Source organism: Polypterus senegalus, chromosome 2 (assembly GCF_016835505.1).
Source record: "Polypterus senegalus isolate Bchr_013 chromosome 2, ASM1683550v1, whole genome shotgun sequence".
In the NCBI taxonomy this organism is placed as follows: Eukaryota; Metazoa; Chordata; class Cladistia; order Polypteriformes; family Polypteridae; genus Polypterus; species Polypterus senegalus.
In genome coordinates, this window is record NC_053155.1 from 312,007,947 (window position 1) to 312,034,128 (window position 26,182).

Sequence of the window (26,182 nt, forward strand, 5' to 3'; positions counted from 1 at the left end):
AAAAAGAGACCCCTTTCCAGGTAGGTTGGGTGTGCAGTGGGTGTCAAAAAGAAACGGGTCAATACAGTACAGTACAGTACAATACACAGAACAGAACAAATCGTCAATGCAATATAAAAAAGTACGGAGCAGAATTTAATGGTAGATGATATCACATCATAGGATTTGGATTTGACTGCCAGCTTTCATTCTAACCATCTTCTTAATTAGTGACCAGTTTCTGCTGCTAATCACCTCTTCCCTTAGTTTCAGTTAACGTCACTCAGGCTCCTTAGTTGTTTCTTTTTCCTTAATTAGCAGCCAATCAAAACTGAGACACAAAATGAGCCGCCACATAAGCAGCTCACCTGTGCCCATCACACAATATCTGAAACTAAAGGAAGGTGAAGGTCTCAGTAAGGCCGATCTCTCAGGTCACCAAAACATTTTCATGGTGTTCTTGGAAAAATGGAAAATTGTCAGTTTTGTAAATGTCTGCTGTGGTAGAATGAGATCACCAACAAACCATGCAATTAAATAACGGGTTTAATTAACGGAAGGAATTGGCTTTTCATTAAGAAACTGGTTGGAGAGAAATTGGCTGGAGTTTGAAGCCCTAATTTGGCTCGTCACATTTCGGCTCACTACACGTCTCATTTGGGTTTGGATACCATTTAGTGAAGAACAAAAAGAATCAATTCAGAGGACTGAATCCTTAAAAAAACAGGGCTATTAAAATAAAGGGAAAAGGAGTTAATTAGCAGTGAAAACTGCTCACTGATTTGGAAAAGGGTTAGAATGAAAACCTGCAACCACCGCATCCCACCGAGCACCCCTGTTACTAGGAATGTTACTACCAGATGGGTGGTGCTATTCTTTTTTCTTTTTTTTTTCTTTATTAATTTTATTGCAATCCACACAAATCAATCAAGTTTTTACAAAAAGAAAAATTGAGTTAAGGACAGATTGATCCCCAACCCTGAGAGAGAGAGCAAGCCAAACGGCGTGAAATTTAAGGCCTGTAAACATAACTAAATGAATAAATTCTCTGTGCTTTAGGAGCTCATTTTAAAATATTATTGATTAGATTCTGCCATGTTTTGAAAAAAGTCTGTACGGATCCTCTGAGTATTTGATTTTTTCCAATTTCAAATAATATAACACGTCGGTTTCCCACTGACTTGAAAGAGGAGAGTTTGGATTCTTCCAGTTTATCAGAATACGTCTGCGTGCCAAAAGTGTAGAAATATCTGACGTGCTAATTGACAATATTCTGGACATAGTAAATTCGTAATTAGATACGGGGATCTTCTCAGACTGTCTTAAGACTGCTGTAGTTAAACCCCTGCTAAAGAAAAATAATCTTGACCCCTCTGCCTTTGAAAATTTTAGACCCATCTCCAACCTGCCCTTAAGTAAAATTCTAGAGAAGGCAGTCATTATGCAGTTAAATGACCACCTCAATAAACCTGCTGTACTTGATAAATTTCAGTCGGGTTTCAGAACAAATCACAGCACAGAAACTGCACTCGAGTGAATGCAGACAGAGGCCATTTATCTGTTCTCATCTTCTTAGGTCTGAATGCCGCATTTGACACCATTGATCACAACATTCTTAGAAATCGCCTTAGTCAATGGGTGGGCCTCTCTGGCAGGGTCTTAAATTGGTTTGAATCCTACCTGGCAGGGAGAAAATTCTTTGTGAGTTGTGGTAATCAAATCTCAAAGACACCTGATATCAATATGGTGTTCCACAAGGCTCTATCCTGGGTCCACTGCTCTTCTCAATCTACATGCTTCCGTTAGGTCAGATTATCTCAGGTTACAACGTGAGCTACCACAGCTATGCTGATGACACACAGCTGTACTTATCTATAGCACCTGATGACTCCGACTCTTTCGATACACTAACACAATGTCTTACTGGTATTTCTGAATGGATGAATAGTAATTTTCTCAAACTAAATAAAGAGAAAACTGAAATTTTGGTAATTGGCAATAATGGATTCAGCGAGGTTATCAGAAATAAACTTAATGCACTAGGCTTAGGAGTTAAGACGGAAGTAAAAAATTTAGGGGTAACCGTTGACTGTAATCTGAATTTTAAATCGCATATTCATCAGACCACTAGGACAGCATTTTTTCACTTAAGAAACATAGCTAAAGTTAGGCCTCTTATATCATTGAAAGATGCTGAGAAATTAATTCACGTGTTTACTTTACTAGATTACTGTAACGCACTCCTCTCAGGACTACCCAAAAAAGACATAAATCACTTGCAATGAGTGCAGAATGCAGCTGCTAGAATCCTAACTAGGAAAAGAAAATCGAACACATTTCTCCAGTTTTGATGTCACTACACTGGTTACCTGTGTCATTCAGGATTGACTTTAAAATACTGCTTATGGTTTATAAAGCCTTAAATAAACTCACTCCATCTTATATATCGGAATGCCTGACACGTTATATTCCAAATCGTAACCTTAGATCCTCAAATGAGTGTCTCCTTATAATTCCAAAAGCTAAACTTAAAAGAAGTGTTGAGGCGGCCTTCTGCTGTTATGCACCTAAAATCTGGAATAGCCTGCCAATAGGAATTCACCAGACTGATACAGTAGAGCACTTTAAAACACTGATGAAAACACATTACTTTAACATGGCCTTCTCCTAACTTCACTTTAACTTAATCCTGATGCTCTGTATGTTCAATTCATCACAATAACTATTCATAGTGGCTCTAAAATCCGTACTGACCCCAACTCTCTCTTCTGTTTCTTTTTCCGGCCTGCCCACCACCACCTACTCAAAGCATCAGGATGCACCAACATTGATGGATTAAAAGCAGAAGTCTACGTGACCATCATCATCACGTCCTTCCATGAAAACCCTAAATACAAAGAGGACTGTTTGATTTATGTTAAGTAGATTGCCCAGAGGGGACTGGGCGGTCTCGTGGTCTGGAACCCTACAGATTTTATTTTTTCTCCAGATTTTGAAGTTTGTTTTTGTTTTTTCTGTCCACCCTGGCCATCGGACCTTACTCTTATTCTATGTTAATTAATGTTGACTTGTGTTTATTTTTATTGTGTCTTCTATTTTTATATTCATTTTGTAAAGCACTTTGAGCTATATTTTTTTGTATGAATATGTGCTATATAAATAAATGTTAATTGATTGATTGAATGCAATCACAGTTTGTCTTTCTCCAATTTAAACCCCTCTGGAAGAACCCCAAACACAGCTGTTAATGGGTTAGGAGGGATTGTGAGTCCAAGGCGGTCTGAAAGGTAATTAAAAATTTTGGTCCAGAATGATGTTAATTTGGTGCAGGCCCAGAACATGTGACCTAGTGAGGCTGGGACTTGATTGCAACGTTCGCAGGTTGGATCTCACCCTGGAAACATTTTGGAGAGTTTTAGTTGGGTGGTGCTATTCTGAGTCCCATTACCCTGTATTTATAAGGTGTTACTATTACCAATTTTCTTCTATTCTATTGACTAGAGGGCTCTGTTCCCTGCTCGCTTCAGTCATCAACCCCCAGGAGGGTACTACGTGCTAGCCTCTTTGTGGCTCTGCCGCTCGCGTGTGGGGAAGTGGATGTACAATTTAAACAGATTGCTATTTTCATGGGAATTGTTACATATACATAATAGACCTAACTATTTGATATTACAGTGAGTAATTAACCATAATAACAAATAGTAAAACGGAATACATTGAAAGAAAATTGTTTCCTGTTGCGTTAGAGGTATTTGTTGCGTTATACATTTTCGTTCTGCTTGTCTTTGAAATTAACATGCAAATACTTTTTAAACTTACACTTTTACTTTTAAACTTCAGTAAAAAACAATATTTGGAATTACCTTTTCATCTAAATCACATTGAATTTTGATTCTGTTTTTGGACTTACATCGTGACAACACCATGTATAACTGCCCGTGAGTGAATATCGTTTATTTCTCTCTAATAAATAAGCTGACCTTTTCAAAAGTTTGTCCCTGTGATTTGTTAATTGTCATAGCAAAAGCATTTCTGTCAGGAAACTGTAAACGTTTTAATACGAATGGCATATCAAGATCTCCTTTGGTGTCTAACGTTATGCCCTGAAAATGTACTACATTACCTTTCTTGTAAAATTAAATTTAAATTTTACATGTCAGGATTGTTCGACCAATTTTGAGTACAACTAATCTTGTCCTATTGCATAGCCCATCACTCAGACGTAAATTACGCAATAACATTACGAGATGTCCTTTCGACAGTAATTTGGCCTTGTGAAAGACCAGATGTAGTTAACGGTTGTAGATATTCTACGTGATATTGTAAGTTCATGTTTTCATCTTCTGCACCATTACCACCAACTGTTTCAGCATAATCCACTGATACGCATTTAACCAATTTAACACATGTAACCGATCGACAATTTTCGTGTTAATTTGTTTGACTTCATCGTTTCTCGGTGCTAGGATTGCCCGTGTACTCATTTCTTCTGTTGATAACCCTTCGGGATGAAGTTCTTCAATAATATTTGGACATAGTAAGTCTTCTTTTATTGGGAACTTAAAGTGAGGAAAACTGTAAGAGCGTAGGAACTGTGTCTGACAAAAGCATTCACACGAATGAGAGGTGAGAGGACCGCGGACGTGGGCCGTTAACAGGAAATGGTTGAGAGGAGGGCTTGAAAAAATCTCTTGGCAAAAGTCTTGTCTCAAGATTTTCTTTTATAATAAAGAGATTTAATGTTTTCTATCTCCTGTTGTGGAATCATCCTACCTTTGATTGGTGTTGTTTCCATAAGTTTAGACAACTCATACAAACAAGGGTTAAGATTTATATGTAATACCTTTGATTGTCTAAGTTGTACTGTCATGTGGATCAAAATGGGAGTCCCAGGAGAATCACTCATGCAGTGCTGGCAGCTCCTTACCTGAGCAAGAGTGTTGTGTTGCAGCCTTATTTATTCTTTCATTGTTAGTTTTGATTGATTTCATATTGTTATGTATTTTCTATTATGTTTGTAATTATGTACTGTCTTTTTTATGTTTTTTTGAATGTATTAAAAGCATGTAATATTCCATACAATGATGTCAAAACTTAACAAAACTAAATTGAAATCAACCGCCCCACCCATGAGAAAGAGAGGAAGGCCAACACCCAGAGTAAAACTTTTGCGAGTAGTAAAGATTGAAAGGAGAATATAAATACTTATTCTAAAATATTGATTAGGTCCTGCCAGGTTTTAAAAACATTTTGTACAGATCGTCTAAGAGAGAATTCGTTTTTTTCCAATTTTAGATAATATATAACATCAGCTACTCAACGACTGAAAAGAGGTGGGTTAGGATTCTTCCGGTTGAGCAAGACAAGTCTATGTGCCAATAGTGAAGTGAAGGCCATTACAGTTTGTTTGTCCTTCTCCACTTTAAACTCATCTGGGAGGACACCAAATAGATGAGAATCCATTCCTTGTTCTTTGTGGGTGGAGCCTCAAGAGGCGGGGTCATCTTGACACCTCTGCTGCTGGCTCCTCCTTCTGGCCTCATTAGTTACCCAGAATTGAGGAATCAGCAGTGGGCCATCGAAGGAGTTGATACTAAGTATTGTTTTACGTGTGGATTTCCTTAATTTTCTGATTACCTTCTGTGTCCATATTTACCGAGAATCTCAGAATTACTCCTAGGAATTACACTAAAAGTATGTCTAGGATAAGAATTTGTACTATGGCTAATTATGCTTAAAGAAGAAGAAGGAAAATATAACAAGTGCCTTCCATAATGTTTGAGACAAAGACATATTTTTCCCTTCTGCCCCACAGTTTAAAATGACAAATCAAACAATTCAGACCTAGTGATTAAAGCACACACGGCAGACTTTCCTTTACGGGGATTTGCATACATTTTCTCTACATGGTCATCATAATGTTTGTGATCCCTCAGGTGTTTTTCATTGCTTCATTAGTGCAGGCATAACTGCTGATGGCAGTGACACAATGAATTGTGAGGTGGGCAGAATCATCTTGTCTGCTCAAGATCCAGTAAAGGCCTCCAAACTCACTGGATGGTGCTTCATCCTACAACAAGATAATGAGCCAAACACATTGCTGAGGCCACACAGGAGCTTGTCAAAGCTAAAAAATGCAAAGCTCTAGGAATGGCCAAGCAAGGAACTCGATTTAAATCCAATTGAGCAGGCCTTCCATATGCTGAAAAGAATACTGAAGGGGACAACCCCCTCAGCAGGAGCTGAAGATGGCCGCATTAGAGGTTTGGCAGAGCATCACCAGAGAAGATCATCAGCACCTCCTGGTGTCTATGAATGGCAGACTTCAAGCAGTCATTACATGTGAGGGACATGCAAAACAAAGTCCTAAATATGAAAATGGCTTTAATAGACCTGCCATTGCTGTGTCACAAACATTACGTTGCCCTGCAATGGGGGTTCCATGTAAAAAAAGTGTTGTTTGACCGAAATGTGTGCAAATTCGCTGAAATGAAAATCTGCAATGTTCACTTTAGTCACGTCTGAACTATCAGTCCTTTTCTAACCCGCTTACTCCTGAACATGTTTGTGGGGGTCTGCTAGGGTCTATCCCAGCTAGCATAGGATGGAAGGCAGAAGCAAACCCTGGACAAGGCGCCAGTCCACACATACACCCCTACTGCACCCACTAGGGCCAGTCCACTTAAACTGCATGTCTTTGGGCTGTGGGAGGAAACCTACGCAGACACGGGGAGAACATGCAAACTCCACACATGGAGGACCTGGGAAGTGGACCCTAGTCGTCTTATTGCGAGGCAGCAGCTCTATCACTATGCCACTGTTTTGCCCCCATCTGAATTGCTTGATTTGTAATTTTAAACTGTAGAGCAGAGGGGTAAATCAAAGAAAAATGGGTCTTTGTCCTAAATATTATGGTGGGTACTGTGATAAGGAAGAATATTGCACTAAGCTACTTGTAATTGTCGACACTTCACAACAACATCAAGAATAATAGTTTGCATTCATGACTACCTGTGTGTTGATATCGTGACATCACTTGAAGTTCACATAAGCGCCATCATCCACATTTGGGGCAATGATTTTTATGTGCGCCAGCTCCTACAACTCCAGTAATTTGCTTGAACATTACTTCAGGGTGAGTGGTGGGCTCATGTATAAGTATAAATCTGCGCATTACCTCACACGTTGTAAGGGTGTTTAAAGTTTTGTGCAAAATTTGAGAAATGGTTGAACTGCGACTTGCCCAAATCATTGATATTGCAAAGCTCCATTTTTTTCTGCAGGCAAAAAGTGTAACGATGGTAGCACTTTGTTTTCGGCTGACAGTGCATGGCTTCTCTGCATAGATGGAGTGATCGCATGACGTACAAGATTTGTTACAAATATTATTCCATTTCTGTCAAATTGATATCTTCATAAATGTTGTGTGGCATTTCCAGAACGTTCCCCGGGATGTGCATGTCGCTCTCTGTGCCTGAATGAAATTATCTGGCAGCACCTATCAAGATAGGACACCTCCTAAATCCTGGTGAAGTGAGGAGTAGTCTCTGAAATTAGGAAAAGTGATAAACACTACTCCTAAAAGCAGGACCAAATTTGTGTCACTCTGAGATTTTGCAGTCACTTACGTCCGTTTTCCTACTCTGGGGCTCTTGACAAATACTGCGACTTCTCTGTGATTGGGACTTGTTTGCCTCGGATTGGCTTTTTTAGGCACAAACCTTTTTGCTTGCTCTGTCTTATTATATTTGTTAATACATCTCTCAAATTATAATGATTATACTTTGGGGTGATCTTTCAAGCCGGAGTTTTCACGGTTTTATCTCCCTTATAAGGCATTTTTGTATGTTTTTTACAGTCTTTTTGACCTTTTAATGTCAGCTTCCCATTTTGAGTTCCTGCTAGGCCAGAAGCCAGCTGGTAGTTGTTAGTGGTAAGCTGGTCTGAAGTGAGCCTCTTCTGGGATGGCTGGTGAAGGTCCTTGCCTGCCTTTTGTGGAACTTTTTGGAAACTTCACATCCATCTGTCATGTTCAGAACTCCATACCACAACACAGAGCTTGCTGTGGGACAGCACACGCTGCCGTTTACATTCATTGATGGCCGCTGTCTTTGCTGAGGGACTGCAGAGTGTCACAACTCCTTCCCACCGACACTTCTGAGACAGGCACAGGATTATGATGGTTATGTCATAGACCACACAAAGGCATCTAAAGTAGGGAGTCCAAGGCAAGGGCTGGTGTGTTTTAAAAGCCCCCTGAGGAAAGGCAGATAAATTTATTAAGTCTGAAATGATACACTAAATCACTTTACAATACATCTTGCAATATGCTACATCCTGCATAAATAAATAAATAAATAGATAGAATACGAAAGGAACTATATGATAGATAGATAGAATATGAAAGGAACTATATGATAGATAGATGTGAAAGGCACTATATAATATATAGATAGATAGAATATGAAAGGAACTATATGATAGATAGATGTGAAAGGCACTATATGATAGATAGATATGAAAGGAACTATATGATAGATAGATAGATAGATGAAAGGCACTATATAATAATAGATAGATAGATAGAATATGAAAGGAACTATATGATAGATAGATAGATGGATAGATAGATGTAAACGGCACTGTAAAATGATAGATAGATAAATAGATAGATAGATAGATATGAAAGGCACTATATGATAGATAGATAGAATATGAAAGGAACTATATGATAGATAGATAGATAGATATAATAAGGTTATGCTAGACCTAGGTGTTATGAACTAGGGATCCCAAGGCCTCTAATTTATGTAAAACAGTTCCAAAAATGCCCAAAAGAGGGGGATATATTGTCAAACTCTGGTTAGATAACAGGGCAAAGGCTGGATCTGTATAAAAGTAAAAGATTTATTTTTAATGAAATGCTCAGTAGCATGAAAAGCTCTGAGGAGCTCAAATAGGAATTGTCTGAAAAGCTATGTGGCAAATTAAATTGAAACTTTATTAAAGAAAGAAACCTTGTCTTCACTATAACCAAGAATCAGGAAGGAGGAAGCTTGTCCTTAGCTAATGCCGAAGAGGGAGCATTCATCACAGCAGTCTGTCACAGCATGGTCAATAAAATAAGGGCATAGGTCCATTTTATAAACAACTGAATTTGCATAACAGTGCATAGATTTACTCTGATTGGTTCATTGGTTTACACCCAAATGACTTCTTGAAATAAAAGTCTATTCTGCCACACTCTTGTTTTTCTCATATCTCTTAGGTACAGCTATTAATTACCCTTGAAATCTCTGTGGTATGTGACAACTGTGCAGTCTTGTTGTTTACAGGACATCTGCTCATCTCTTAATCATCTCCTGGTATATTTTGTGTATTACTTCAATTTTCCCCCCAATACATTCTTGTCTTTCATTCTCTTAACCATTTTCGTAGTTCTCCTTATGACATTTCTAAAACAAATGCACTGCAAACTTAAACACTTGACTATAGTTACCTCTAAATTACTTTCTTACAAATTAAAGATGCAATGGACAAGCTTCCTCCTGCCTGGTTCCTGATTTAGAGAGGTCCTAGTTGAGGACAAGATCTCTTTCTTTAATATATTTTTCCAGTTAAATTTATACCACAAAGGCGTAATCCGGAAACAGAGCAAAGGTTCAAAAATCCAGAAATTTGCAAAAAGGCACAGCAAATGCCAATAACTCATCCACTCCATAACACATTTACAATGAACTTCCATTAACTATGGGACACCCTCTGGATTTATAGGACGGAGTGGAGTACCTGGATAAGTGACATATGAAGGGTACCGGGAAAGCAGCCTAGCAGACCACCCTTGAGAAGGGGCTATGACAGTTATTGAAGAGATTGCACTCACTACTGGAAAGCACACACTTCCCTTGGCCACACAGCAGAAGAATCAAGAAAATGAATAAGCAGGCCATACGATAAAATGATCATTAACAAGCTCCGATTTGATTTGTGGAAATTGTCTTTGCCGTTAAGCTGCACGATCTGCGCTATGTGCGACTGAAAACTTTTAAAATACTGTACAAATAATACTTAGAAAGTATTGAGACCCCCTTCACTTTTTTCACATTTTGTTATGCTACAGAGTATGGCTAACATCATTTAAATTAATTTTATTCTCATTAAACAACAGTCAATGCCCCAGAATGACAAGTGAAAACAGGGTCTTAGACGTTTTTACAGATTTATTATAAATAAAAAGCTGAAACACCACACTGCTAGAAGTATTCAGATCCTCAATTGTGACACTTCAAATGTGGCTCAGGTGGATCCCATTCGGTTGATCATCATTGAGATGTTCCTATACCTTGTTTGGTGTCCATCTGTGGTCAATTCAATTGATTGGACTGATTAGGAAAGACACACTCCTTTCTATAGAAGGTCCCACAGTTGAGCAAAACCCAAGCCATGAGGTTGAAGGAACTGCTGGCAGAGCCAAGTGACAGGATTCCCAAGAGCACAGTGACCTCCATAATTTTTAAATGGAAGAAGTTTGGAACCATCATGACTTTCCAGACTGTCTTAAGACTGCTGTTGTTACACAAGAAAAAATAATCTTGACCCCTCTGTTTTTGAAAATTTTAGGCCTATTTCTAACCTGCCTTTCTTAAGTAAAATCCTAGAGAAGGCAGTCATTATGCAGCTAATTGACCACCTCAATAAACCTGCTGCTCTTGATAAGTTTCAGTCGGGTTTTAGAACAAATCACAGCACGGAAACTGCACTCGTTAAAGTAGTAAATGACTTGCGGGTAAATGCAGACAGAGGCCATTTATCTGTTCTCATCCTCTTAGATCTGAGTGCTGCATTTGACACCATTGATCACAACATTCTTAGAAATCGCCTTAGTCAATGGGTGGGCCTCTCTGGCAGGGTCTTAAATTGGTTTGAGTCTTGCTTAACAGGTAAAGCTTTCTTTGTTAATTGTGGTAATTACAGGTGCTGGTCATAAAATTAGAATATCATGACAAAGTTGATTTATTTCAGTAATTCCATTCAAAAAGTGAAACTTGTATATTAGATTCATTCATTACACACAGACTGATGTATTTAAAATGTTTATTTCTTTTAATTTTGATGATAATAACTAACAACTAATGAAAGTCCCAAATTCAGTATCTCGGAAAATTCCAATATCAATTAAGACCAATGCAAAAAAAGGATTTTTAGAAATGTTGGCCAACTGAAAGGTATGAACATGAAAAGTATGAGCATGTACAGCACTCGATATTTAGTTGGGGCTCCTTTGGCCTGGATTACTGCAGCAATGCGGCGTGGCATGGAGTCGATCAGTCTGTGGCACTGCTCAGGTGTTAGGAGAGCCCATGTTGTTCTGATAGTGGCCTTCAGCTCTTCTGAATTGTTGGGTCTGGCGTATTGCATCTTCCTCTTCACAATACCCCATAGATTTTCTATGGGGTTAAGGTCAGTTAATGGCCAATCAAGAACAGGGATACCATGGTCCTTAAACCAGGTACTCGTAGTTTTGGCACTTTGTGCAGGTGCCAGGTCCTGTTGGAAAATGGAATCTGCATCTCCATAAAGTTCGTCAGCAGCAGGAAGCATGAAGTGCTCTAAAACTTCCTGGTAGACGGCTGTGTTGACCTTGCACCTCAGAAAACACAATGGACCAACACCAGCAGATGACATGGCACCCCAAACCTACACTGAATGTGGAAACTTTACACTGGACCTCAAACAACGTGGATTCTGTGCCTCTCCTCTCTTCCTCATCACTCTGGGACCTTGATTTTCAAAGGAAATGCAAAATTACTTTCATCAGAGAACATAACTTTGGACCACTCAGCAGCAGTCCAGTCGAGACGCTTCTGACGCTGTCTCTCGTTCAAGAGTGGCTTGGCACAAGGAATGCGACAGCTGAAGCCCATGTCTTGCATACGTCTGTGTGTGGTGGTCCTTGAAGCACTGACTCCAGCTGCAGTCCACTCTTTGTGAATCTCCCCCACAGTTTTGTTTCACAATCCTCTCCAGGGTACAAGCGGTTATCCCTATCGCTTGTACACTTTTTTCTACCACATCTTGTCCTTCCCTTCGCCTCTCTATTAATGTGCTTGGACACAGAGCTCTGTGAACAGCCAGCCTCCTTAGCAATGACCTTTTGTGTCTTGCCCTCCTTGTGCCAGGTGCCAATGGTTGTCTTTTGGACAACTGTCAAGTCAGCAGTCTTCCCGTGATTATGTAGCCTACAGTACTTGACTGAGAGACCATTTAAAGGCTTTTGCAGGTGTTTTGAGTTAATTAGCTGATTAGAGTGTAGCACCAGGTGTCTTCAGTATTGAACCTTTTCACAATATTCGAATTTTCCGAGATACTGAATTTGGGACTTTCATTAGTTGTCAGTTATAATCATCAAAATTAAAAGAAATAAACATTTGAAATACATCAGTCTGTGTGTAATGAATGAATCTAATATACAAGTTTCACTTTTTGAATGGAATTACTGAAATAAATCAACTTTGTCATGATATTCTAATTTTATGACCAGCACCTGTATACTTTGAAGACACATGTTATCCTATATGGTGTTCCACAAGGCTCTATCCTGGGTCTGCTGCTCTGTTTGATCTCCGTTATCCTCCATGAGGTCAGATTATCTCAAGGCATAACGTGAACTACCACAGCTATGCTGACGACACAAAACTGTATTTATCAATAGCGCCTAATGACCCCGACTCTCTCGATTCACTGACACAATGTCTTACTTGTGTTTCTGAGTGGATGAGTAGTAGTTTTCTCAAACTAAATTGTAGCGGTGCTACATGATTAATGTCGTTGTAAATGTATTTTGTGCTGAGTCCCATCTTCCGTAGTGTTGTCCTGTTTACATGGTCTGTGTGTATGTAAATATGCTCCCCTGGAAACAATAGGGGGAAGGATAACACTGTGGAACCTCACGATAATTGGTCCTATCAATTCCATCACCTGCATCTGATCATTTTCTATTTAAATGGAAGGACAGACAGAAAAAAAAACCCAAAACATCTTGTTCTACTACACCACCATTTCATCACAGAGACAGGAGAAAACACCAAGCATTCACACCTTTGTCTACCTGCCACTTTCAACGCCCGACAACATCTTTGCACCACAAAACCTCAGGGTTCTGGATTATGCCACTTACCGAGGGCAAGCATGGTGAGACTATTTCTTGCTGTTTAAGGGAAAGGGGCAGGCCATTATTTTCATCCATGTAACGTAGGACTATTTTTCCAGCTGAACCAGGTTCACAGACATTATCCATTTTCTGTCAAATCTTCTTGACTTTTATATGCGTTTCATGCTTTCTCTTTGCCTTAGTGAGTTTGTGTTCAGTGTGGTTTCAAGGAAGGGTATATTGACTTTTTCTTTTTTATTATTACTTTCCGCCAGACAATTTTGGGATTGAATGTGTCACACGCGTGCGCTTAGGAGGCAGTCAACAGGTCCTCAGGTGAGTGAAGAATGGACAGATGGGAGGGGGTTGTACTGTGGTAATGATGCCTCTCTCTCTGACTTTACAGAACTAAAGACGATCAATAACTCTACAATACCTGCACCAGTTCGGAATTATGAAAATGGCAACTCATCAACTTCCTCCACAATATCAGGTACAATACAATACAATACAGTTTATTTTTGTATAGCCCAAAATCACACAGGAAGTGCCGCAATGGGCTTTAACAGGCCCTGCCTTTTTGACAGCCACCCAGCCTTGACTCTCTAAGAAGACAAGGAAAAACTCCCAAAAAAAACCTCGGGAAAGGCAGTTCAAAGAGAGACCCCTTTCCAGGTAGGTTGGGCGTGCAGTGGGTGTCAAAAGTAGGGGGTCAATACAATACAATACCCAGAACAGAACAATTCCTTAAGACAGCATAATAATAAAAATTTTAGAAGTACGGTTTAACAGTAAAACAGGTTTAACAGGTCCGGCTCTTCATCCAGATGACGTCACTTCCGGCTCTCCCGATGACGTCACTGCCGGCTCTTCCTGATGACGTCACTTCCAGTCCCATCCAGATAACGTCATTTCCGTGACAACTCAAAAGCCATTGCAGAACGCCAATAAAATGTCGAATATTGAATGAATTTATGCTCAATTTGACCAACTAAGATCATCAATCAATCCCCAACTCTTTAATGTTGTCTGAGACTTCTTCATATCACAAATGTTGTGTTGGGGTTGGTTGGGGTATGGTATATATATCCATCCATCCATCCATTTTCTAACCCGCTGAATCCGAATACAGGGTCACGGGGGTCTGCTGGAGCCAATCCCAGCCAACAAAGGGCACAAGGCAGGAACCAATCCTGGGCAGGGTGCCAACCCACCGCAGATGGTATATATATATATATTGTTTGTAGTTTGTTCATTTCTTTCTTTATCATTATATACTCACTTTATAATTTTACATACTGTTTGTTTTTTGGCTTATTTTTTATTGGGGGAAGTTTATTTGGAATAAGTACAGCTTGTTGGGTCTAACGTCCACAACTTGCCAGACCATAGGTCTTGGTGGAGAATGAGTCGGCTGTTACAAAATAAGGAAAAAGCAGAAATGTTAGTGATTGGCAAAAAAGGATATATTGAGGGCATTGGAAATAAACGTGATCCATTAGGCTTAAAAGTTAAGACCGAGGTAAAGAATTTAGTGGTAACTATTGACTCTGACCTGAAATTTAAATCACATATTAATCAGATGACTAGGACAGCATTTTTTCACTTAAGAAATATAGCAACAGTTAGACCTCTTATAACTTTGCAAGATGCTGAAAAATGAGTCCACTCTTTTGTTTGTAGTCGACTTGATTACTGCAACGCACTCCTCTCAGGACCACCGATTGCAACGAGTGCAGACGAAGCTGCCAGAATCTTATCTAGGAAAAGAAAATCCGAGCACATCACACCAATCTTAGTGTCACTACAGTGGTTACCTGTGCCATTTAAAATTGACTTTAAAATACTGTTTATGGTTTACAAAGCTTTAAATAATCTGAAACCATCCTACATTTCAGAATACCTTTCTCCTTACACTCCAAACCGTAACCTTAGATCTTCAAATGAGGGTCTGCTTAGAATTCCAAGAGCTAAACTTAAAAGAAGTAGTGAGGTGGGCGGCCTTCTGCTGTTGTGCACCTCAAATCTGGAACAGATGACCGATAGAAAGTCGCCAGGCTGATACGATGGAGCACTTTAAAAAACTGATAAAAACTCATTATTGTGACGTGGCTTTCTCATAGCTTCATTTTAGTGTAACCCTGATATTCTGCATACGCATTGAATTATCATTTTTATCACGGCTCCACAATCTGTACTAACCTCTACTTTTCTCTGCTGTTCTTTTTCCGTTTTTCTGTGGTGGTGATCTGCGCCCCCACCACCTGATCAAAGCACCGTGCAGTCCCTACATTGATGGATTGAAATCCAGATGTCCACATGACCATCATCATCATCAAATTCTTCCACATGGAGCCTGAAAACCATGAGGACTGATTGAGATCATTAATGTTAGGGGAGCTGGGTGGTCTCGTGGCCTTGGAGCCCCTGCAGATTTTTTTTTTTTTTTTCTCCAGCCTTCTGGACCTTACTTTATTCTTACTTCATTGTTACTTGCCTAATGTTTATATTTTTTCTTTCTTCATCTTGTAAAGCACTTTGAGCTCCATCATTTGTATGAAAACATGCTCTAGAAATGCTGTTATTGTTGTTGACTCTTCTTAGTGTTGGCCAACCTGGCAAACTGATCAATCAGGCCTTGGTAAGAAAGATGACCAAGAAGAAAACTATCACTCTGTCTGAGCTCCAGCTGAACCTGTGCGGAGACAGGAGGAACTTCTAGAAGGACATCTGCCATTGCAACACTCTACTGATCTGGGATTTGTGACAGAGTTGCCAGACAACACATGAAAGCCCACCTAAAGGACTCTCAGACTGTGAGAAATAAGATTCTCTGATCAGACAAAGCCAAGGTTGAATTGTTTGGCTTCAACTCTAAGCGTCAGGTTGCCTGAGGAAACCAGTCACCATTATTTATCAGTGCAATGTATTCCAACGGTGATGCATTGTGGTGGGACTGGAAGACTAGTCAGGCTTGTGGGCAGTGGCATCATTTGGGGGGTTTCTGGGGCTTTGGCCCAACATGTAGCCCTTGATCTTCAAGAGCTCTCTCCCCCTACCTGTTCAATGCATGTATGTCTATAGCCCCCGGTCTTCTATTGGCTAGTCCTGCTTTCTCTTATTTACCATTTAATAATGGCCACTGACACCACAATACCACAAGTATGATCTGCCCTGGAAATCAAAAATCACGAAAATTCCAAGGAGAACCTTACGACAGCACACAAAAGCAAAGACAACACAGCAGTGGCTTGGGGACATCTCTGTGAATGTCTTTGAGTGGCCCACCCAGAGCCCAGGATTGATCCCAATGAACATCTCCGGAGGGACCTGTAAATAGATGTCCATCGACAGTTTCCGTCCAACCTGGCAGAACGTGAGAGGATCTGCAGAGAAGGTTCAGAAAATCCCCAAATCCAGGTTTGGGTGAAGCTTATCACATCAAACTCAAGAAGACTCCAGGCTGGTATTACCGCCACAACTAAAGTACTGAGGAAAATGTCTGATTACTTGTGTCACTGGGATATTTCAGTTTTTCATTTTTAATAAATATGCAATAACAGGAAGTGTGAACCAAGTGTAACCCCAGAAGGAGTTGGAGTCTCTAGGAAATCCCCAAAAGAGAAACCAGCAGCCTGTCCACTCAAGGGTGACTTGATTGAGCTTGTGTGCTAAACACCCTCCTGTCTTTACCATAAGTGCCACTCTGTTTATGTTACACATACTGTAAATTTAAGGGTTTTTAGGAAACAAAATGCTGAACTTACTTTACTGTATGTAGTGCCTTCGTGGTGAACACTAGTCCACGATTTTACTACATAATATGCACAGCGTAATGGCAAGTGTTACCTTTGACGTGGACTAAACCTGCAAGCCAGTGCTTTACAGGACCTCTCATGGGCCACACGGCCTGCCTAGTGACAGACGGCCAAGTCTCAGGTGTTCAGAGACAGGCTATCAAGTGACATGTTGAATTATGTATGCACAGCATTGTGTGTGACCTTCTTTTAATCCACTAATTGCCACTCAGCTTCTCTGCTCATTCCGTAGATGTTCAGAGCCTATGGAATACTAATTTATAGGTGACCTCATTAGAGCGTTTAAAGTAATTGCTATGAATGGCGCTTGTGCTCAGGTTTCACATTTTCATATACCTGTAATGAATAGAAACAACACCAAGCCAAAGGTGCTGGGATGACTTGGCGTTACTGTGTCTCTAGCCACCAGGGGACAGCAGTGCATGGCTTCAAACAAATCCGTGGATGCATAGGAAATCCAGTATCTGTTTGTCTATCTATATATAGCGCCTTTCAAATCTATTTATCTACCTTTAATGTCAGTAGTCAGTGTCTTTAGATGGTAAAACATCACCTGTCACTATGCCAATGTTTCTCTGTTTATTGCATAGAGCCTATCTTTGTATCTCATATAGTGCCTTTTATGTTTGTATTATATATCACCATCCATTTCTTTCTATCTTTAATTTAGCACCTTTTATTTTCATCTTTCTCTATATCTATCTCATACTTTCACATTTATCTATCTATTTATTTAGACAGACAGGCAAAGCACTCTATAATAGATTGATAGATTTGAAAGGCACTATAAAGGTGCTATATACATAAAATAGATATTAGTATTTTAGATATATATGTAGATAGATACTGGCATACAAAATATCGCTTTTTCTTAACTATCTCATATACAGTGCCTTTTGAACCAATCCTCTTTAATAAAACCCCTGTGTGCGTTCAGGTGTCCGTGTGTGTGTCTTCTGGTGAAGTGCGCATGCGCTGGGCCATATGGCACGTGTTCAGTCTCTTCCTGTGCATTCTCTGTGCAGAGAGAGAGAGACAGACAGACAGACAGACACACACAAACAGGCGTGCGCGAAACAGACAGACACACACAGGCACGCGCGTGACAGACACACACACACACACACACACACACACACACACACACACACACAGGCGTGCGTGAGACAGACACACACCGGCAAGACAGACACACACACAGACACAGAGGTGCGTGCTTAAGAGAGACACACACACACACACACACACACACGAGAGACAGACACACACACAGGCGAGCGCGTGCATTGTTGCAATGTTACTTTTCTTGGTTGTTTATTAGATTACAGGTTTTTCAAATGTTCATTTTTTTCCCTGTGCTTAAAACTCATTAAAAAAAAACTGTTTTTAGCAAGTGGGTCGTAAGGCTATAGCGCGAACTCTTGCAGTGTTAGTTTTCTCTGTTGTTCAAGGATTTCTTAGTGTTATTCAATGTTTTTACATTTAGTTTACTATTACGCTGTGCATTCAATGGTACGATTAACTATATTTGTGCTTAAAAACTTAAAAAAATATATTTACATACAGTTCGTACAGTCTGGAACGGATTAATTGTATTTTCATACAATCGTATGAGGGAAATTACTTCGGTTCACGACCAAATCGGGTATCGACCAGAGTTTTGGAACGAATTATAGTTGTGAACTGAGGTTCCACTGTATTACTGTCAGACAAAATTACAGGCATTTTACGGAAATACAAACCAGTATTACTGAGAGAGAAAATTAAAGGCACACAATACAGTGACGCATATTACAGCCACATACAAGGTCCCCTGCCATTTAATATAGACTGTTCCTACTAATGTTTATGTACTGCTGTTCTAGCGCCCGTTATTGTAACAGGCTTAATGTCTAGTATACTATAAAGCACCTTTCATTTTTTATGTATCTTTTATATAGCAACTTTCCATCCATCCATCCATTCTCTTCCGCTTATCCGAGGTCGGGTCGCGGGGGCAGCAGCTTAAGCAGAGAGGCCCAGACTTCCCTCTCCCGGCCACTTCTTCCAGCTCTTCCGGGAGAATCCCAAGGCGTTCCCAGGCCAGCCGGGAGACATAGTCCCTCCAGCGTGTCCTGGGTCTTCCCCGGGGCCTCCTCCCGGTTGGACGTGCCGGAACACCTCACCAGGGAGGCGTCCAGGAGGCGTCCAGGAGGCATCCTGATCAGATGCCCGAGCCACCTCATCTGACTCCTCTCGATGCTCTACTCTGAGCCCCTCCCGGATGACTGAGCTTCTCACCCTATCTTTAAGGGAAAGCCCAGACACCCTGCGGAGGAAACTCATTTCAGCCGCTTGTATTTGCGATCTCGTTCTTTCGGTCACTACCCATAGCTCATGACCATAGGTGAGGGTAGGAGCGTAGATCGACTGGTAAATTGAGAGCTTTGCCTTACGGCTCAGCTCCTTTTTCACCACTACAGACCGATGCAGAGCCCGCATCACTGCGGATGCCGCACCGATCCGCCTGTCGATCTCACGCTCCATTCTTCCCTCACTCGTGAACAAGACCCCGAGATACTTGAACTCCTCCACTTGGGGCAGGATCTCTCCCCCAACCCTGAGAGGGCACTCCACCCTTTTCCGGCTGAGGACCATGCTCTCGGATTTGGAGGTGCTGATTCTCATCCCAGCCGCTTCACACTCAGCTGCGAACCGATCCAGAGAGCTGAAGATCACGGCCTGATGAAGCAAACAGGACAACATCATCTGCAAAAAGCAGTGACCCAATCCTGAGTCCACCAAACCGGACCCCTTCAACACCCTGGCTGCGCCTAGAAATTCTGTCCATAAAAGTTATGAACAGAATCGGTGACAAAGGGCAGCCCTGGCGGAGTCCAACTCTCACTGGAAACGGGCTCGACTTACTGCCGGCAATGCGGACCAAGCTCTGACACCGGTTGTACAGAGACCGAACAGCTCTTATCAGGGGTCCGTACCCCATACTCCCGAGCACCCCCACAGGATTCCCGAGGGACACGGTCGAATGCCTTTTCCAAGTCCACAAAACACATGTAGACCGGTCGGGCAAACTCCCATGCACCCTCCAGGACTCTGCTAAGGGTGAAGAGCTGGTCCACTGTTCCGCGACCAGGACGAAAACCACACTGTTCCTCCTGAATCCGAGGTTGACTATCCGACGGACCCTCCTCTCCAGAACCCCGAATAGACTTTTCCAGGGAGGCTGAGGAGAGTGATCCCTCTATAGTTGGAACACACCCTCCGGTCCCCCGTTTTAAAGTAGGGGACCACCACCCCGGCCTGCCAATCCAGAGGCACTGTCCCGATGTCCATGCGATGTTGCAGAGGCGTGTCAACCAAGACAGTCCTACAACATCCAGAGCCTTAAGGAACTCGGGCGTATCTCATCCACCCCCGGGGCCCTGCCACCAAGGAGTTTTTTGACCACCTCGGTGACTTCAGTCCCAGAGATGGGAGAGCCCACCTCAGAGTCCCCAGGCTCTGCTTCCTCATTGGAAGGCATGTTAGTGGGATTGAGGAGGTCTTGAAGTACTCCTCCCACCGACCACAACGCCGTCGAGTCGAGGTCAGCAGCGCACCATCCCCACCATATACGGTGTTGACACTGCACTGCTTCCCCCTCCTGAGACGCCGGACGGTGGACCAGAATCTCCTCGAAGCCGTCCAAAGTCGTTCTCCATGGCCTCTCCAAACTCCTCCCATGCCCGAAGTTTTGCCTCAGCAACAACGAAGCCGCGTCCGCTTGGCCTGCCGGTACCTATCAGCTGCCTCCAGAGACCCACAGGACAAAAAAGTCCTATAGGACTCCTTCTTCAGCTTGACGGCATCCCTCACCGCCGGTGTCCACCAACGGGTTCGGGATTGCCGCGACAGGCACCGACCACCTTGCGGCCACAGCTCCGTCAGCCGCCTCAACAATAGAGGCACGGAACATGGCCCATTCGACTCAATGTCCCCACCTCCCTCGGGACGTGGTTGAAGTTCTGCCGGAGGTGGGAGTTGAAGCTACTTCTGACAGGGGACTCTGCCAGCCGTTCCCAGCAGACCCTCACAACACGTTTGGGCCTACCAGGTCTGACCGCATCTTCCCCACCATCGAAACCAACTCACCACCAGGTGGTGATCAGTTGACAGCTCCGCCCCTCTCTTCACCCGAGTGTCCAAGACATATGGCGCAAGTCCACGACACGACCACAAAGTCGATCATCGACCTGAGGCCTAGGGTGTCCTGGTGCCAAGTGCACATATGAACACCCCTATGCTTGAACATGGTGTTCGTTATGGACAATCCGTGACGAGCACAGAAGTCCAATAACAAAACACCGCCGGGTTCAGATCGGGGCCATTCCTCCCAATCACGCCCTTCCAGGTCTCACTGTCATTGCCCACGTGAGCATTGAAGTCTCCCAGCAAAACGAGGGAATCCCAGAAGGTATGCCCTCTAGCAACCCCTCCAGAGACTCCAAAAAGGGTGGATACTCCAAACTGCTGTTCGACGCATACGCACAAACAACAGTCAGGACCCTTCCCCACCCGAAGGCGGAGGGAGGCCACCCTCTCGTCCACCGGGGGAAACCCCAATGCACAGGCTCCAGTGGGGGCAATAAGTATGCCCACACCTGCTGGCCTCTCACCGGGGGCAACTCCAGAGTGGTAGAGAGTCCAGCCCCTCTCAAGGAGATTGGTTCCAGAGTCCAAGCTGTGCGAGGTGAGTCCGACTATATCTAGCCGGAACCTCTCGACCTCGCGCACTAGCTCAGGCTCCTTCCCCTTCAGAGAGGTGACATTCCACGTCCCAAGAGCCAGTTTCTGTAGCCGAGGATTAGACCGCCAAGGTCCCGCCGCCACCACCCAACTCACATTGCACCCAACCTCCTTGGCCCCTCCCATAGGTGGTGAGCCCATGGGGAGGAGGACCCACGTTACCTCTTCGGGCTGTGCCCGCCGAGCCCCATGGGTGCAGGCCCGGCCACCAGGCGCCGCCATCGAGCCCCACCTCCAGGCCTGGCTCCAGAGGGGGCCCGGTGACCAGCGTCGGGCAAGGGAAAACGTTGTCCCAGTTTTATTTTCATTGGAGGTTTATTGAACCGCTCTTTGTCTCATCCCTCACCTAGGACCAGTTTGCCTTGGGTGGTTCTACCAGGCATAAAGCCCCGGACAACATAGCTCCTAGGATCATTGGGACACGCAAACCCCTCCACCACGATAAGGTGACGGTTCAAGGAGGAGTATAGCAACTTTTATTTCTGTTTATCAAGATAGATAACAGCATACCTGCTATGGATGAAAAACCCCTTCATTTATTTCGAATTAAGTACATTTCCAATCTATCTATCTATCTATCTTTGGACATCTGCAATGGGAAAGGGGTTTGAATAAATAAGGAAAATAATATAATAATAACTCAAAAATGGTACCAAAAGTAGCAATTTATGGGACTGCAGCAGAAGCTAGTCATTTTACTGTGAGGCAAAAGCCAAGGCAATTCAGAAAATTCTGTTTCTCTATTTGCTGAGCGAATATAAAAGCTAAACATCTGGGGCAAATAAAATGTTGTGTATTGCGTCTATTTATTCGATACGATTTGTTCATTTCTATCCCTCCACTCCTAAAAATAAAGGTTCTTAAATGGCCCTTATAGGGTTGTGTAGTGCCTCCTAGATCCATTGCTTGATAAAGAATCCTTTCATTCTGGGAAGGATGCTTAACACATGAAATTGGTTTTTTTTTGGGCTTTGAAAAGGGTCCTAATATGAGTGGAACAATAAGAAATCTTTTAAGTACAGTAGGCTACCTAGCAGAATACTAATAAATCAAGAAAACCTGAACTTAGCTGTGTTATTGTATGTAAGAACCCACTGGTACTTTATAAATCTGCTACGATCTGTTCATGGTCATTAACTGAGCCCGTTACTGATCAAAATAAATAAAGAATCTTACTGGAACCTACAGGTGCTTCTTGAGAGAAACAAAATGGTTACCCGGTGGCATTGCTCTGAAGCGCCATCTAGCACATTTATTTTTAAGAGTCTATCTGTCTATTTATATTATAGTGTCTTTCTTATCTATCTATCTATCTATCTATCTATCTATCTATCTATCTATCTATCTATCTATCTATCATATAGTGCCTTTCATATCTATCTGTCTATCTATCTATCTATCTATCTATCTATCTATCTATCTATCTATCTATCTATCATATAGTGCCTTTCTTATTTATCTATCTATCTATCTATCATATAGTGCCTTTCATATCTATCTATCTATCTATCTATCTATCTATCTATCTATCTATCATTATACAGTGCCGTTTACATCTATCTATCTATCTATCTATCTATCTATCTATCTATCTATCTATCTATCTATCTATCTATCTATCTATCTATCTATCTATCTATCTATCTATCTATTTTTGGACATGCTCAATCAATATGCCAGACTTGTTCTAATGCCTTATTTAGTGCCTTCATATCTATCTTTTATCTAGTAAATAGTTTTTTCATCATTTATCCATTTGCATAGACATAGTTAAATAGATTGATGTATACAAACCCTTAGATGTAAATTCAGTTTCCTTTCTGTCAATTTCTTACAGTATAGTGCCTTTCATAAATCTATCTGTAGCACCTTTTGTGTCTAAATCTTATAAAATACTTTTCATTTCTATACATGCATACAGGGAGCTGAGGAAAAAGGGTAAAACTGCAGGCAACACTTTCATTTCCAAGTGAAACGTTTATATTTATTCTAAAGAAAACACATCTCACCTGAAGGTGTGAGAGTCAAACACATATAATTGTATGAGTGGTAGTGTATGGTGCCAATAAAAAATTTTCACAGTTTGGAAAACAGTGTTTTTTAAAGAGGGGATTTTCTTGTAGCAGTGAGTTAGGAGGTGCAAACTGAAGTGATTTCAAAGTGTTCATAAGTAGTCTTTTATTCAGTGACATCACATGGCTAAGTAAGATGATAACAGAAAAAAGGTAAATAAAACCAACCGGCCTCCCATTAGTTTTTCACTGGGTTGCGTGGTTATTCATAATTTCATTGCTAGACAAGCCAGCATTTCATTCTGGGAAGGTTTCTTTGCATATGAAGTTGGTTATTTGTGCTTTGAAAAACTTCCTAAAAATGTTCAATGTATGGTAGGCTACCTAGGAGGACACTGACAGATTAAGAGAGCCTGGGCTTAGCTTGGGTGACTGTATGTATGCAGCGAGAGTCCTTTTAAAATCTGGATCCCATTGGCATTTCACCAATCTGTTACCATTTATTCATGGTCATTTACTGCAGTGGGCCTGTTTTAGATCTAAATATTCCTTGTGGAACCTTCATGTGGATGGGTGTTTTGGGGACCGAAAAAGGCTCCCCTATCGCATCGCTCTGAAGAACCACTCTGGCACCTTTACTGTTCATTCAGCAGAATTGGAACGACTGTATGACACATTAATTAATTAACCTGTAGTACAACAATACACTTCATGTAAAGGGTCCCCAACTGGCTACAGGTTTTCATTCTAACCCTTTTCTTAATGAGTGACCTGTTTTCACTGCTAATGAATTTTAATTGAATTCATTTTAATTGACTTGCTGTTGAAGACTCAGACCCCCTCAATTGCTTCTTTTTCCTTATTTAGCAGCCAAACAATATTGAAACACGAAACGTGACCAGCAAACTGTGTCCATCATACAATATCGTAAAATAAAGAAAGATGAAGGTTTCAGGAATGTTGATCTACTCGGGTCCACAAAACATTTCAGCAGTGCTCTGAGGAAAGAGAAAATCAATAATTTCAGAAATGTCTGCTATTGCATAATGAGAGCAGCAACAAGTCATGAAATTAAAGGGTGGGTTTAATTAACGACAAGACTTGGCGCCTAATTTGTGAATTTCCCCTTGGGATTAATAAAGTATCTATCTATCTATCTATCTATCTATCTATCTATCTATCTATCTATCTATCTATCTATCTATCTATCTATCTATCTATCTATCTAATTAAGCAACTGGTTTAAGTGAAATTGGTTGGAGTTTGAGGCCCTGACTTAGCTGGTCTTCTGTTGGCTCACTCACTTCACATTTCATTTCTCTTTGGGTGCCATTTAAGGAAAGAAATTGAGAAGTTCAGAGGAACGATGAAGTATTTCAGAGGAACAAATCCATTAAAATGAAAGGAAAAGGAGTTAATTAGCAGCAAAACAGGTCACTAATTAAGAAAAGGGTTAGAATGAAAACCTGCAGCTACTGGGACCGGAAGTTGGGGACCCTGCTCTATATTAAAACAGGCCTAGCTCCCGGGGGTCAGTTGGCCAGGCTAGGCCCCTCATCAGTGGTGGTGGACAACAGAGGATGGCATTTGTAAAGTTTACATGCAAGGTTTAATGTAAGCGTTGTGGTCAAGGGAAGTATTATAGGCAAGTAGAAATGCTGCGGTGCCAACCCAGCTGACCCTGTTTAATCAAATGTAAACAGTAAATAAAACATGCGCTTGATGGCCCTAGAAACAAACAAACAAAGGGTTTCCTGAAGGATGGGCACCACTCTTGGGGTTGAAATGCCTGGCATAGTCACTGGGTTAGTAGCTCCACCCTGCAGTGTGTTACTGAATCGAGTGAACCTTCCTTCTGGGGAGCACAGAATATATAGGTGGAGAATCGGAAGGGGCAGAGTCAAATGCCCTCACCGGGTGTCTTCTCAACACTTTGGAGGGAACAGAAGAGAATAAGGTTAGCGGTGGTGCCACCTTTGAACACAGGGTGGTAGTACATACCTCAGGCGAGCCCAGACGATGATCCTCTGACACACATGTGTGACAGCCCACTTAAGAAATGTCTATACTTGGAACTAAATCTATAGCAATGTATTCAATGTTTACTGTTGAAGTCCAGTTGCCGCTTTAATTGTTTAATTTCACTTTGCCACGCATGCATATTTTTATTATTATTATTGTTAGATTAATATCTTTGTTGCAGTCTATACTTTTTGTCCCTTTCTCCCACAGGATTGGGAGAGGATTAGTACAGGTGCCAAAGTTCAAGCCTGCTTAAGGTCACAGAATGCAAAGTCAGCCTTTTCACCCTGTATCTTCAAATTGGCAGCCCTTTTCTGCATCAGATCTGTCAAGGGCATTACTCTCTCTGAGAAATGGGGAACAAACTGGCAGTAGTGCCCTGCTAACCTGAGAAAGACTTGGATCTGCCGCTTGGT